The sequence below is a fragment of the Geotrypetes seraphini genome, chromosome 3 (genome assembly GCF_902459505.1).
Source record: "Geotrypetes seraphini chromosome 3, aGeoSer1.1, whole genome shotgun sequence".
NCBI lineage: Eukaryota > Metazoa > Chordata > Amphibia > Gymnophiona > Dermophiidae > Geotrypetes > Geotrypetes seraphini.
The window spans coordinates 10,668,805-10,684,850 of record NC_047086.1 but is presented as its reverse complement, the minus strand read 5'-3'; the positions used below and the strand labels follow the sequence as shown (position 1 = coordinate 10,684,850).

The 16,046-nt window shown below is 44.1% G+C and overlaps 1 protein-coding gene across 1 annotated transcript in view; it reads right to left on the bottom strand.

Moving 5' to 3' along the window:
- Window positions 1–16,046, bottom strand: part of SCML4 (Scm polycomb group protein like 4) — a 91,089-nt gene that overhangs the window by 74,588 nt on the left and 455 nt on the right. The window lies entirely within an intron of this gene.

The following is a 16,046-nucleotide window of genomic DNA, read 5'->3' as shown; positions in this document are numbered from 1 at the left end:
ACCAGGACAGATAGGGGAAAATGCTTGAGGACCTGACTAAACTCATGTAAACTGTTCTGAGCTCCCCTGGGAGAACAATATAGAAAACTGAATGAATAAATAGTGTGAAAAGCTTCAGCCTCTGATGACCAGAGCAGGTATTGTGACATCATAATGCCTCATTCCACCAATGTCTAAGAGCCAGTGATGTCACAATGGCTCACTTTTGCTACATTTTTGATTTCTAGAGAGGTGCAGTGGTTAAAGCTACAGCCTCAGCACCCTGAGGTTTGGGTTCTAATCCCATGCTGCTCCTTGTGACCCTGGCAAGTCACTTAATCCCCCCATTGCCCTAGGTGCATTAGATGGATTGTGAGCCCACTGGGACAGACGGGGGAAAATGCTTGAGGACCTGAATAAATTCATGTAAACCGTTCTGAGCTCTCCTGGGAGAAAATTAAATAAATAAAAGTAAATTAGTGGCCAATTATTAGCGCCATTTGGCTTGTTAAACAATTAAGATACGCATGTGATTTGGCTGTGCAGCCAAACCTGGGCACGCAACTTTAGTTGCCAAATATAGAATCTGGAGGTATCTGGTCAACATCAACACAACACCAATCCTATGGACTCTACAATCATTCCACGTCAGTCTAATTCAACCCTCACATAATCCCCCTGGATTCCACATAAGGCGCTCAAAATCGCAGGCAGAAATTTGGGCACATGCCCAATCTGTATATGCTTTTTAATTGAGTAACGAGCCTATTGGCGCCAGTCAATATGTACTGCGAACATAAGAACAGCCTTATTGGGTGCGACCAACGGTCTGTCAAGCCCAGTAGCCATTCCAGGTCACTAGTCCCTGGCCAAAACCTAAAGAGTAGCAACATTCCATGGTATCGATCCAGGGCAAGCGGAGGCTTCCCCCATTGGAATTAATCGGCAACATTTTCAATTTATGCGAGCGTCTTGCTACACACTATGCTACAAAGATGCACGTGTAAATCGCTTAGTGTACAATTGAGAAAGGGCAAGTCAATGGGAGGAGTGCGGGTGGGTCAGGGCATTCACCAAAGATGTGTACGGTATTATAGAATTCGGAGAATCCACACCCAGGTTTCAGTTGGCGTAAATCTTCGTGCCTAAAATTTGGGTTGGATCCTGGCAATATGCATCATTCTGGAAATGGCATCCAACTCTGTTTACACCACAGCACTTAGGGCCTACGTTAAGTGTCGCAAGGCGCCTTAATTACAGATGCCTAACGACATCTAACAAAAAATATGTGCACAACCCAAATGATCTCCCCACGGCTCGGAGCGCTAAATACTCAGACACTGCTCCAGCACTCACAGAATTCCTATGAGCGTTGACGCAGCATTAGAGCATTTCGCTCTCTGGGTCATGGTAGAAACTCTACTTCGGCTTAGCAAAAGAGGGCCTATATTAATTTGCTTAAATGGCGTGGTAATCAATCGTGCCACTGAAGTTAATTGACTAAATTTTAAAAAATTAAACAATTAAGAGTTCCACGCTGAACTACGATTGGCTCAACCGTGTCCCATTGATAAGTGAGACGCTCTTCCTTATTTAATAAAATGTTAGATGGATCCCCTCCCTGTTGTAAATCAAGTTTGATCAGTACTTGCAAATTTTAAATCCTCAACGTTATGATTTTTGTTTTGCTTTTACAAAGGTGCGTTAGGGCCTTAACGCACGGAATAGCGTGTACTAAATAGCCACACATGCTAGCTGCTACCACCTCCTCTTGAGCAGGCGGTATTTTTATGGGTAGCACGTGCTATAGCACGCACTCCTCTGGTGCGTGTGCTAAAAACGCTAGCGTAAAAGGAGCCCTTAATGGCGCTCCATCCCTGCTCATTCTTAAATTACTCAAAAGTTGCGCTATGCGTAATGAAATCTTTCTTTTAACTATTCCATAAACCACTTGATCCGAATCACATGTAGAGGATGACCTTACAGAAGGGATGACCCTTACAGAAGGGATGGACTACACCTCATGAAGAAAGCAATAGAGAAGGCTTTAAACTGAAGGACAAGGGAAAGCCGACAGTCGACCACCGGTCGATGGCACGGACAACAGGATGCCCCGACGTAGGAACAAAGGACTACTACTCATACACAAGAGAGGTCGACCACACAGCCAACAAAGGAGAACAAGCAGGAAGGGACAACTCAGACACAGGAGGGGATGACCACACAGCAAACATGGGAGATAACACAGGAGCAGGAAAGGATACCGTAAATGAAACTGTAAGGACAGCCAAGAGTAGAAGGTCCAAAAAGGTAACACGAAGGGAACTTAGATGTATGTATACAAATGCTAGAAGTCTAGGAAACAAAATGGGAGAACTAGAGACGATAGCAAGACATGAGAACATGGATATCATTGGCATAACAGAAACATGGTGGAATGAAGAAAACAAATGGGACACAGTACTACAGGGATACAAACTATATAGAAGGGATCGAGAAGGGCAGAAAGGTGGAGGTATTGCCCTATATGTTAAGGAAGGAATAGATTCTGTTGGAATGATTACAACAGACAGGAAAGAGAAGTTGGAGTCCCTCTGGATCAAATTTCCTGGTCACAATGGCGCAGATACAAAAATTGGCCTTTACTATCGTCCCCCAGGACAGGCGGAGGACACTGACTCAGAAATGATGGAGGAAATCAAACAAGTATGCAAGACAGGCAATATAGTTATATTGGGAGACTTCAATTTCCCAGGAATAAACTGGAAACTAGGAGCCTCCAACTGCGGCAAGGAGGTGCTAGGGGATTGCTTCCTGGAGCAAATGGTAAAAGAGCCGACAAGAGGCGACGCCACCTTGGACTTGGTCCTAAATGGTCTCACCGGACCGATAACAGAAGTAGAAGTCATGGTTCCACTGGGAACGAGTGATCACAATGTAATCAACTTTAAACTTGACATCGGGAAAGGGAAACATGCCAAAACCTTAACCACCACCTTAAACTTTAAAAAGGGTAAATACGATTGTATGAGAGCCATGGTAACAAAACGACTCGAGAAGATGGTGGACAAACTTGAAACAGTAGATCAGGCATGGTGCCTATTGAAAAATACTATTGCAGAAGCACAAGATCTCTACATTCCGAGGATTTCCAAAGATCGGAGAACTAAAGGCAAAGGAGAACCGGCATGGCTTACCATACAGGTGAAGGAAGCCATAAAAGAAAAGAAGGACTCTTTCAAAAAATGGAAATGCACGAAGACAACCGAAGCCTGGAACAAACATAAAGATGAACAGAAGAAATGTCACAAGGCGGTGAGGGATGCAAAACAGGACTATGAGGAAAAAATAGCCCGGGAGGCCAAAAACTTCAAGCCCTTCTTTAGATACGTGAAAGGGAAAAAACCTGCAAAAGAGGCAGTGGGACCCCTGGACGACAAGGGAAGAAAAGGGTACATCAAGGAAGATAAACAAATCGCAGACAAACTAAATTCCTTCTTTGCGTCCGTCTTTACGAAGGAGGACACCTCAACAATACCTGAAGCGGAGAAACTGTTTACAGGAGAAATAGAGGACAGACTCACCACAGTTGAAGTGAACTTAGATCAGATATACTACCAGATCGACAAACTTAAAAGTGACAAATCCCCTGGACCGGATGAAATTCACCCGAGAGTCTTGAAGGAATTGAAGGTTGAAATCGGAGAGTTATTGCAAAAACTTGCAAACCTGTCAATCAGAACTGGTCAGATACCAGACGACTGGAGGAAAGCGAACGTCACGCCAATTTTCAAAAAAGGATCGAGAGGAGAACCGGGCAACTATAGACCTGTGAGTCTTACGTCTGTCCCCGGCAAGATGATTGAATCACTGATCAAGGATAGCATAGTTCAGCACTTGGACACACATGACTTGATGAAACCCAGTCAACATGGATTCAGGAAAGGGAAATCGTGTCTGACGAATTTACTCCAATTCTTTGAGACCGTGAACAAGCAAATTGATAGTGGAAAGCCGGTGGACATAATATACTTGGATTTCCAGAAAGCGTTCGACAAAGTTCCACACGAAAGACTTCTCAGGAAACTACAAAGCCATGGCATAGAGGGAGATATACAAAGATGGATAGGCAAATGGCTGGATAACAGGAAGCAGAGAGTGGGCATTAATGGGAAGTTCTCCAACTGGGAGAAAGTGACTAGTGGTGTACCCCAGGGCTCGGTACTTGGGCCGATCCTTTTTAATATTTATATCAATGACTTGGAAAGCGGAACATCCAGTGAGATCATCAAGTTTGCAGACGACACAAAACTCTGCCGGGCAATCAGATCGCAGGAGGATAGTGAGGAACTCCAGAGCGATTTGTGTCGGTTAGAAAAATGGGCGGAGAAATGGCAGATGAAGTTCAACGTGGAGAAATGCAAGGTAATGCATTTAGGCAGTAAAAATAAGGAATACGAGTACAGAATGTCAGGTGCAACTCTGGGAAAAAGTGAACTAGAAAGGGATCTGGGTGTACTGATAGATAGGACCCTGAAGCCGTCGGCCCAATGCGCGGCAGCGGCAAATAAGGCGAATAGAATGTTAGGCATGATAAAGAAAGGAATCTCGAGTAGATCGGAGAAAGTTATAATGCCGCTTTATAGGGCAATGGTCAGACCCCACTTGGAATACTGCGTCCAACATTGGTCTCCCTACCTAAAGAAAGATATAAAACTGCTGGAGAGGGTGCAGAGACGAGCAACTAAACTAGTGAAGGGTATGGAGAAACTGGAATATGAGGATCGACTTAAAACACTGGGATTGTTCTCCCTTGAGAAAAGGAGACTGCGTGGGGATATGATCGAGACCTTCAAAATACTGAAAGGAATCGACAAAATAGAGCAGAGAAGATTATTTACATGGTCCAATTTGACACGGACAAGAGGACATGAAATGAAGCTAAGGGGGGACAAGTTCAGGACTAATATCAGGAAGTTCTGCTTCACACAGAGAGTGGTTGACATCTGGAATACTCTACCAGGGGAGATTATTGCGGAATCGACAGTCCTAGGCTTCAAAAGCAAACTAGATGCATATCTCCTTGAGAGAGGCATATAAAGATATGGTTGGCTATAAAATAAGCCAGGTGTATACCTGGCAGGGCCTCCGCGTGTGCGGATCGCCGGACTTGATGGACCGAAGGTCTGATCCGGAGATGGCGCTTCTTATGTTCTTATTTGTTGCCGGTTTTTGGATTAATTACATCATCTGTTTCTATAGAATATTTACAATACCCACATCCATTACATCGTTTCAACAGGGAAAGGATCCACCTACGGCCTCTTTTACAAAGCCGCGCTAGTGGCCCCGAAGCCCATAGAGCAGGGGTGTCAAAGTCCCTCCTGGAGGGCCGAAATCCAGTCTGGTTTTCAGGATTTCCCCCAATGAATATGCATGAGATCTATTTGCCTGCACTGCTTTCACGGTATGCTAATAGATCTCATGCATATTCATTGGGAAATCCTGAAAACCCGACTGGATTGCGGCCCTCCAGGAGGGACTGACACCCCTGTCATAGAGATTTAAAGGGCTTCAGGGCTGTTGCCACGTATCAGCCACTAGCGCAGCTTTGTAAAAGAGGCCGCTAGTATTTTATTAAATAAGGAACAGCGTCTAATTTATCAATGGGACACGGTTGAGCCAATTGGACTGAACAGAGAAATAGAAAGGAATGCAGTTCAGATGTAATTAATTAGTTAATAGAAATTTGAAATTTAGTATCCAATCATGGAATATTTATTGAGTGGGTATAAAATCAGAGCAGTAGGTTGCAGTGTTAGAAGCATTCATTTCGGGGGAAATATTACCTGTCTTTGGCGTCTGCTGATGAAACAAAAAAGAAAGGTATGAATATGGATGTAGCATAATAGTAATACATGTTACAAATAAATTAAATTGATGTTTTAGAACATGAGAATAGTCCTACTGGGTCAGACCAATGGTCCATCAAGCCCAGTAGCCCATTCTCACGGTGGCCAATCCAGGCCAAAACCCAAGGAGTAGCAACATTCCTGAATCCCCAAAGAGTAGCAATATTCCATGCTACTGATCCAGGGCAATAAGACCTGAAAAAGTCACTGCAGTATCATCACACAAAATAAATTCAAAAGTTACTCATTCACGATTTTTTTCTTAGAACTCTGCTCAGAGACATGAAGGCTGATTACTCCGCCTCACCACCCAATCATAGCAGTGTTCAGAAATTGAATTGACTCTGAAGATATGAATTTCCAATGGATTAAGTGCTAGCCTAAAAAAGCTATGCTGACACTGTCATTGCTTTAATAATTTAGTATTTTTAAGAAAATAACTTAACTTTGAAAATAGTGACTGGTTCCAACATGCCACGTTTCGTTGCTGCGTCAGGGAACCGACAAAACAGCTAGGTTTAAAGCTGGAGGTGAAGTCACATAAGATTGAAAAGCGCTGGTTCATTTAATATATGTTTCTTCTTAGATATCTCGAACCATCTATCTAAGAAGAAACATATATTAAATGAACCAGCGCTTTTCAATCTTATGTGACTTCACCTCCAGCTTTAAACCTAGCTGTTTTGTCGGTTCCCTGACGCAGCAACGAAACATGGCACGTCGGAACCAGTCACTATGTTCAAAGCTAAGTAATTTTCTTAAAAATACTAAATTATTAAAGCAATGACAGTGTCAGCATAGCTTTTTTAGGCTAGCACAACATTTTCAACAATATAATCAGTTCCTCTCCCATCCCCCATCCCCTCCCCTCCCCAAGAATTCATGGCCAGTCCAACAGCTGAGAGTGGGAATAAAATCTTAAAGATTCAAAAGTCTACTGCAAGCACGCGGTGTGAGGTCCTGCCAGAAGTGCTTCCACACCTGACAAAATTTGCGACCCGGGCCAAGAGTCAAGTCTCCCATCATGCGTCTCTCCAGTATTGCGTGCACTATCATTAAGGATCTCCATTGTGCATATGACGGGGGATCACGGGAGAGCCAGTTGGTGAGGATAGCTTTTTTTCCCATCAAAAGGGCTCTGGAGATAAATGCTGACATTCCCCTGGGTTTGGGCGAGGCTATATTATAAAATCCAAAGAACGCTCTCGGTTGCGGAAGCCATCGCCTTCCCCAAAGCGATGTGGTATATAGGCCAAGATGTCTCCAAAACTGTTGGATTACGGGGCAGGCCCAAAACATGTGACTCAAAGATGCGTGAGCCTGAACCAAACCTTTCTTAAAACCAGCTACGCTATCCGCTCTTACCACAACCTCTGGCAATGCGTTCAAGAGTTTAACTATTCTAAGTGAAAAAATATTTCCCTGTAACTTCATCAAGGGTCCCTAGACTTTGTCATTTTGGATGGAGTGAAAATTCGATCCACTTGTACCCGTTCTACTCCACTCAAGATCTGTAGACTTCAATCATATCTCCCCTCAGCTGTCTCTTTTCCAAGCTGAAGAGTCCTAACCTTTCTAGTCTTTCCTCATACGAGAGGAGTTCCAGGCATAAAATCCACCCTGAGGGACTCCTATTTTGATCTCAGCTCCTGAAGGTGCCATCAGGCGAAACACAGACTGGAGTTGAGTGGGACTATTAAACGGGGACATGAATGGATAAGGACCTTTGGTGGAAACAGATTGCAGGGAATTGATATAATATTGCCATTTGAGAACTTTGGAAAAGGTTTAGTCCTTAAACGAATTGGATCGAAGATGGACAGTCAAGGACTTTATCGCAGAAGAATTGAACGAAGAGATAAGGAGTTTTAGCAATATTTTCATGGAGTGAGAAAATGAGAGTATATATTTTATGATTAAGATATGTAATTGTATTTAAAAGAGTAAAATTAAAGAATTTGTGAATTTAATATATAGGTATTGACTACAGGTTATACAATAGTAGCTTCATTGTTTGAGCTGAATTTGCAATATTTGAAGTGAATAATTTATTAATAAACCCTAATTTATTTATTCATAATGAATATGCCTGAGACATATTTGCATGCCCGTCTTCTACATTCTATGCAAATCTCTCTCATGCATATTCATTAGGGATATCCTAAAAACCTGACTGGCTGGGGGTCGTCCAGGACAGGGTCTGTGGAGCACCAGAATCTCCCCAGTTCCACAGAGTCTATTCAGCTTCAAACGAATCCAGCACCAACGCCTGCCCCAGTGCTACTAAAATCATTTATCAAATTAATCCAGCAACATCAACATCTGCCCAAATTCCACACATAATCTGCAGTCAGGAAGTTCTGTTTCACGCAGCAAGTGGTGGGCACCTGGAATTCTCTCCCAGAGGAAGTAGTTGCAGAATCCACCGTTCTAGGATTTAAGGGTAAATTAGATGCACATCTCCCTTGAGAAGCATACGGTGATATGGGGACTAAAACTAGGCCAGAGTACACCTGGCGGGGCCTCTGCGTGTGCGGATCACCGGACTTGATGGCAATTCTTATGTTCTTATGTATCAAGATTCCGTACAGAATCTCAAAGTGTAGCAAGATTCCAAAACCCTAAATAGTAGCAGCATTTCGGAACCCCAAAGAGTATCAAAGCTGAGGGGGGACAGGTCCAGGACGAATATCAGGAAGTTCTGTTTCACGCAGCGAGTGGTGGACACCTGGAATGCTCTCCCAGAGGAAGTAATTGCAGAATCCACCGTTCTAGGAGTTAAGGGTAAACTAGATGCACATCTCCTTAAAAGTGGCATAGAGTGATACGGGTAAGGGTAGATTAGATGCACATCTCCTTAAGAGTGGCATAGAGTGATACGGGTAAGGGTAAATTAGATGCACATCTTCCTTGAGAAGCATATGGTGATATGGGGACTAAAACTAGGCCAGGGTACACCTGGCGGGGCCTCCGTGTGTGCGGATCACCGGACTTGATGGATCCAGGGTCTGATCCGGAGATGGCAGTTCTTATGTTCTTATTTAATCCAGCCTAGAGGTGGTGTGTGCAATATCAACCGGTGGGTTTATGATCGATACTTTCCTGTATTTTTACATGGTAAAAAAAAAGGCAATTTACTCAAATCAAATTCCACACATTCTACAATCGTTCACCATGAATCTAATCCAGAGTCTCCAGCCAACATTTGATCAAACTCAGTGTTAACGCCCGCCTTTGCAGGGACCACTGAGCCATACCCTCCCCAGAGACAAAGTGTGCAACATCAGATCTGTCCTGGTCCCACAGAACCTGCGCTCTCCTTAAGTCTTCTGGAATGGAGGAACAGTGTCATAGTAAGGGGAGGGGGGGACCAGACCGCCCTGGATGCTGTCTCGGTGGGGGCGCCGGCACCTCTCTGCCCCCCCCCACCATGCTTGCAACCTCCCTTCTCTGCCCCCTATATCTCTTTAAAATATTCACCAGGCTTGTTGCTTGCGCAAGCTTGGCTTCCTCTGTAATCACTTCCGGGTCGCGGATCCAGGAAGTTACATCAGAGGGAATGCCAACGCCAGCACAAGCAGCAGGCCAGAGACGCTGCTCGCACTGGTGAAGATTTAAAGAGGTACGAGGTGGGAAGGGAAGGCTTGAGTTTAGCATGAAGTAGTGAGGGAGGGGGAGTGAAGAGAAGGGCACCTCCTACCCTTGCTAAGCCACTGTGGAGGCAGCCTGTTCACTATAGTGTGTCTCTGAAGAATGCTCCACCTTGCTCCTACAGCCTTCATGGAATCCTTTCGCTCGTACCTTGTCCAAGAGGTAAATCCAACCTGGTCTGCTATATGGAAAGTTCTACTTAAGGGTTGCAGTATCTGGATTTAGAACCAGGAGCAGACAGATGACTCCTGTTACCATCCACTAAAGAAGGGGAAAGCATATTTCTCTATACACTTTTCCCTCCGTATTCACGGTTTCAGCCTTCGCGGTTTCGATTATTCGTGGTTTCTAGCTTGCTGGCTCCTCCCCCCAAATTATGTCAGCTTGCATAGAGAAATCAGTGATTCCAAGCGTTTACAGAGAAAATCGCTGATTCCCAGCACTTTGTCCACTGTGTTTTGCCTCTCCTTCAAAAAGAGGCCAGGTCTCCCCCCATGTTATTCGCGGTTTTTCAGTATTTGCGGTTCTGTTAATCCCCTATCACAACGAATAAGGAGGGAGAAGTGTATTCTGAGCTAAGTGTGTTTATTTAACAGACGTACAGCCGACTTTATACCTAAGCAGGTTCCAAAAAAGCACCTGCATAATCGTCAAACACTGACTTTACAAAATAAATTACAACGTAAACTTACATACAGGTCATTTGCTGCATATCAGTCCCCTCCTCACTCAGCTAAACAGAAGAACTGAGCAAACAGATGAGTTTTCAACAGTTTCTGGAACGTCTATAAATTATCAACTAATACTCAAGTGCCCATTCCAAAAACCCACTCCTGTTACTGAAATTCCAGTTGCTCTAGCCATTGCATATTTTACACGCACTGCTGATTTCCGATCTCAAAAAATGTCGAGGACGATAAACAGTTAGCACCTTTGGCAGACACAATTGATTGCCTGGAAGATCAACTGCAAAACCTTACACAACACGTGACTTCACAGGCAACCAATGTCACTGCCTCAGCAATGGAGTTACAGGGTCAAACTTACCAGAACCAAATATCAATCGAGCTGCAGCATTCTGGAGAACTTGCAATGTGAAGAAGTCATTCCAAGATATAATGCATAAGAACATAAGAATTGCCGCTGCTGGGTTAGGACAGCGGTCCGTTCACGTGGTGGCCCTTAGGTCAAAGACCAGTGCCCTAACTGAGACTAGCCTTACTTGCGTACGTTCTGGTTTAGCAGGAACTTGTCAAACTTTGTCTTGAATCCCTGTAGGGTGTTTTCCCCTATAACAGCCTCCGGAAGAGCGTTCCAGTTTTCTACCATTCTCTGGGTGAAGAAGAACTTCCTTACGTTTGTACGGAATCTACCTCCTTTCAACTTTAGAGAGTGCCCTCTCATTCTCCCTACCTTGGAGAGGGTGAACAACCTGTCTTTATCTACTAAGTCTATTCCCTTCAGTATCTTGAAGGATTCAATCATGTCCCCTCTCAGTCTCCTCTTTTCAAGGGAGAAGAGGCCCAGTTTCTCCAATCTCTAACTTTTCCAGCATCATACAATGTACAATTAATCAAAAATCGTACAAAATTAACATTGATCTTAATCTACTTAATAGTCGCATTTGGAAAAAAAAAAAAAAAAGACTTCACTACTGCTAAAACTTGGGGCATCTTTGACAGTGTAGAAATTAACAGCACTTCTAACAATTTCATGTGATTATGGATCGAAATTTTCGCTGAATCAATTTACTACTAAGAATATAAGAATAGCCTTACTGGGTCAGACCAATAGGCCATCTAATCCAGGTCACCAGTACCTGGCCAAAACCCAAGGAGTAGCAACATTCCATACAGAATCTCAAAGACTAGCACGATTCCGGAATCCTAGAGAGTAACAAGATTCTAGAATCCCAAAGAGTAGCAACATTCCATACAGAATCTCAAAGACTAGCACGATTCCGGAATCCTAGAGAGTAACAAGATTCTAGAATCCCAAAGAGTAGCAACATTCCATACAGAATCTCAAAGACTAGCATGATTCCGGAATCCCAGAGAGTAACAAGATTCTAGAATCCCAAAGAGTAGCAACATTCCATACAGAATCTCAAAGACTAGCACGATTCCGGAATCACAGAGAGTAACAAGATTCTAGAATCCCAAAGAGTAGCAACATTCCATACAGAATCTCAAAGACTAGCACGATTCTGGAATCCCAGAGAGTAACAAGATTCTAGAATCCCAAAGAGTAGCAACATTCCATACAGAATCTCAAAGACTAGCACGATTCCGGAATCCCAGAGAGTAACAAGATTCTAGAATCCCAAAGAGTAGCAACATTCAATGTGGAATCCCCAGAGTAGCAACATTCTATGCTACCGATCCCAGGACAAGCAATGGCTTCCCCCATGTCTTTCTCAATAACAGACTATGGACTTTTCCTCCAGGAACTTGTCCAAACCTTTCTTAAAACCAGCTAAGCTATCCACTCTTACCTTAACTATTCTCCGAGTGAAAAAAAATTTCCTCCAATTGGTTTTACGAGTATTTCCCTGTAACTTCATCGAGTGTCCACTAGTCTTTGTAATTTTTAACAGAGTGAAAAATTTATCCACTTGTAGCCGTTCTACTCCACTTAGGATTTTGTAGACTTCAATCATATCTCCCCTCAACCGTTTCTTTTCCAAGCTGAAGAGCCCTAACCATTTTAGTCTTTCCTCATACGAGAGGAGTTCCATCCCCTTTACCATCTTGGTCACTCTTCTTTGAACCTTTTCTAGCGCCACTATATCTTTCTTGAGATAAGGAGACCAGAATTGAATGCAGATGAATACACCAGTTGAGGTCGCACCATTTCTATAGTGCTGAAAGGTGTACGCAGTGTTGTACATTTTAACATTCAATAGATGGTCCCTTCTAAGAAGAGCTTACAATCTAATTTGGACAGATAGCTAGGACATCTCGGGTTTGGGGAGTTTCTAGCAGAAGAAATGAAATGATGAGTATAGGTATCTGACAGTGAGTGGAAATTAAAATTTGAAAGCAGCTTCAAAGTGGGATTTTAGCTTGGATCTGAGGACTGCTAGAGACGGAGCATGACGTATTGACTCTGATAGCCTGTTTCAGGCATACAGCGTTGCAAGAAAGAAGGGATGGGGTCTGGAGTTGGTGATGGAGAAGGGTACAGATCGGAGGGACTTACTCAACAAACTGAATTCATGGGGGGGAGCATAGGGGGACATAAGTGAGGAGAGATATTGGGGGGCTACAGAGCGAATGAACTTGTAATCAGTAAGATGAATTTGAATTGTATTCAGAAATGGATGGAGGGCCAATGAAATGACTTGTGCTTGGAGAGGAGATGTCGGATGTTGGTAGGCCAAGAGGAGTCTTCAACGCTCCCAAAAACGATTATTTGTCTTCTCAAGATTCAAAGCTAACTTATGGCACATCACCCATTCATGTACTCGTTCCAGAAATACTGGCAATCTCTAAGATCACTTCTCCAATCATTCATAGGAAATAATAATTCCATATCCATGGATAAGTAGTAGTTGACACCTAATTCCTCTAACACTTCACCCGTAGATGCAAGATGGATATTAAAAAGCAATGTCGAGAGTGAACATAAGAACATAACAATTGCCGCTGCTGGGTCAGATCAGTGGTCCATCATGTCCAGCAGTCTGCTCACGCGGCAGCCCTCTGGTCAAAGACCAGCACCCTAACCGAGACTAGCCCTACCAGCGCCCGTTCTTGTTCAGCAGGAACTTGTCTAACTTTGTCTTGAATCCTTGGAGGGTGATTTTCCCTATGACAGACTCCGGAAGAGCGTTCCAGTTTTCTACCACTCTCTGGGTGACGAAGAACTTCCTTAATTTCGTACGGAATCTATCCCCTTTCAATTTTAGAGAGTGCCCTCTCGTTCTCCCTACCTTGGAGAGAGTGAAAACCTGCCCTTATCTACTAAGTCTATCCCCTTCAGTACCTTGAATGTTTTGATCATGTCCCCTCTCAATCTCCTCTGTTCGAGGGAGAAGAGGCCCAGTTTCTCCTCCAGCCCCTTAACCATCTTAGTCGCTCTTCTCTGGACCCTTTCGAGTAGTACCGTGTCCTTCTTCATGTATGGCGACCAGTGCTGGACGTAGCACTCCAGGTGAGGGCACAGACCCTTGTGGCACCCCCTTACATATTGGTTCAATCTTAGATGTTTTACTTCCACTCTTCACCTGGATTGTCTTGAAAGAATAAAACCGATTATATACTCCACCACCAACTCCTAAAGCAGACAATTTTTCCAACAAAATCTGCATTATCAACTGTGTCCAACGCCAACAACAACATCTATTGATACCACACAAAATGGCTTGTTAACGTCAGGGGATCTGTGCTTCAGGATCAACCTGATAGCGGTACATACACACTATGGTAGAGAACTTTTCGTGCCCTCTTACCATCAATCACAATAAATCTGGTTTCCTCCAGGAATCATGCAGCTGCTGGATCTCGGCATTTCTAATTCCCTAAATTAACGCATCACACATTTTTGGTGGCTGTGAGCAGCCAATCTGTCTACAGATCCAAACATGCGTTAGCAAACAGGCCTGGCATTTATCGACCTTATTCCTCCTTTGACTGATCTTAGTCCACATTCTCCTTTATCTGCTCTGGTACGGAAAGGGTTTCAATACATTATGGAAGCTACGTACTATCAGAGCATACTTTTGACACCTCGGCATTCAGACTGTTGGGACAGTCCCCGGTTCCGAGTCAATTGGACGATTGCAATATTGTTTATTTGGCGGGTACACAGAGAAATTTACGTATTATTCAGAACTCAGCGATGCGACTTATTTTTAAGTTGAAAAAGTTTGATCATATTGCTCCCTTTTTCTGTGAATTGCATTGGTTGCCGATAGAGGCTCGGGTTCAGTTCAAGTTGGACTGTATTTGTTATAAAACCTTGTTCAGGCTTTCACCAACTTATCTCTTGAACAGTAAACACACTAGGTGTTCACATGCAACATTTGTCAAGAGGGTGCAAATTCAAAAGATACCATCATCACCTCTTGTCCTTTCAGGCAGCATCTTGGGCTAAAGACTTAAATCTCTTAATTACGATCTCTAGCACCCATCAAGTATTTAGGAAACACTTGTTCACTAAGTATCTGGGTAATTAAGATATTTCATCCTATTGTAATCACTTTGCTTTTGTAAACTGTGGTATAGAAGCAGATTGTTTTGTTATGTTCTTCCTAAGATATTCTATTTCTTGTCATTTTTTGAATGAGACATTGGAACTTCTATTTTCAGTGTCCATCCTTGTTACGGGAGGGGGGGGGGGGAAGGAGGGTTCTTGGTTTGTGCTCAGAAGCATGCCAACATCAGGATTTTGCAGTCCTCCCCTGTCCTGCCTCCATAACAGACCATCTACGCTGCCCGCCCGTTGGTCCCGGCCACTCATTTCGCAAGTGACTATTCTGGAAATGAGACCTACAGGTGGGTGATCCATGCCGTGGCTGTAACCTTGACAACTGTCTTTAGCCGGGAGATGGCTAATGCTGTAGGACGATAGGCTTTAGCAAACAGGAGCTAACACTTTTGACATTTAAAATCCCCAAATATGACCTAATCATCTGGATTGATTTGGTGCTGGTCGGGCTGATACTCTGCATCAAAAAAACAACAACGCAGCCACCTCTGGGGTGGAAAAAGCCCGATTGCCAATTTTGATGCCTCTTCTATATAAAGGGTGTGCATTGGTGAAGGGGCAGAGGGGGAATGGGGAGACTTACTTTAACCTGGGCACCTCTGAAAAAGGAAAAAGCCCTGGGAAAACCCAGTAACGAATCTGTGAGAGCGGGCAGGCCACAAAGGGTTAAACCATTTTCCACTGTGCACTGACACATGCAGGTTTTCACAGGCACCAGCCATTTGGGTATTTAAATCCCGATTTGTGTGTGCTGTGTGAACTCCCGTGCCTTAGAAAATGGGGGAGAGAAGGAACAGAACGACCATAATATTAAAAAGCGTCAATATCATCCTCCCCAAATTCCCTCTCCACCCTGCTGAAAGCGGCTAATCTCCACCCAGCAGAAATAGCTGCAGAGACCCCCCCCCCCCCATCAGATCCTCTCTGCATGCAGCAGAGAAGGAAAAGCAGCCTCACCAACTGGGTGCCAAGGTGCCACCTGTACAAATGCCCTTCTGCCTGCCCCATCACCTCCATGAGCAAGCTTAGCCTTGTATTACACCCAGTGACTGGCAAATGCGGAGCCGGCAACCCATGCCACTGGTCCTGTTGCCTAAAATCTGCTTTCCAGGTGGCTGCGCACACGCAAGAGAACGTCTTCGAAACAGTCTCTCCGCCAGATCAACGTGCAAACACAATAACCCCCAAAGAGCCGTGCAAATGTCAGCTGAGGACTCACCCATCAAAGGCAGAGAGCGGAGGATGGGAAGCCCTGGAGGAGACCATACCGACTCCCCCCACCCCCAGCCTTAG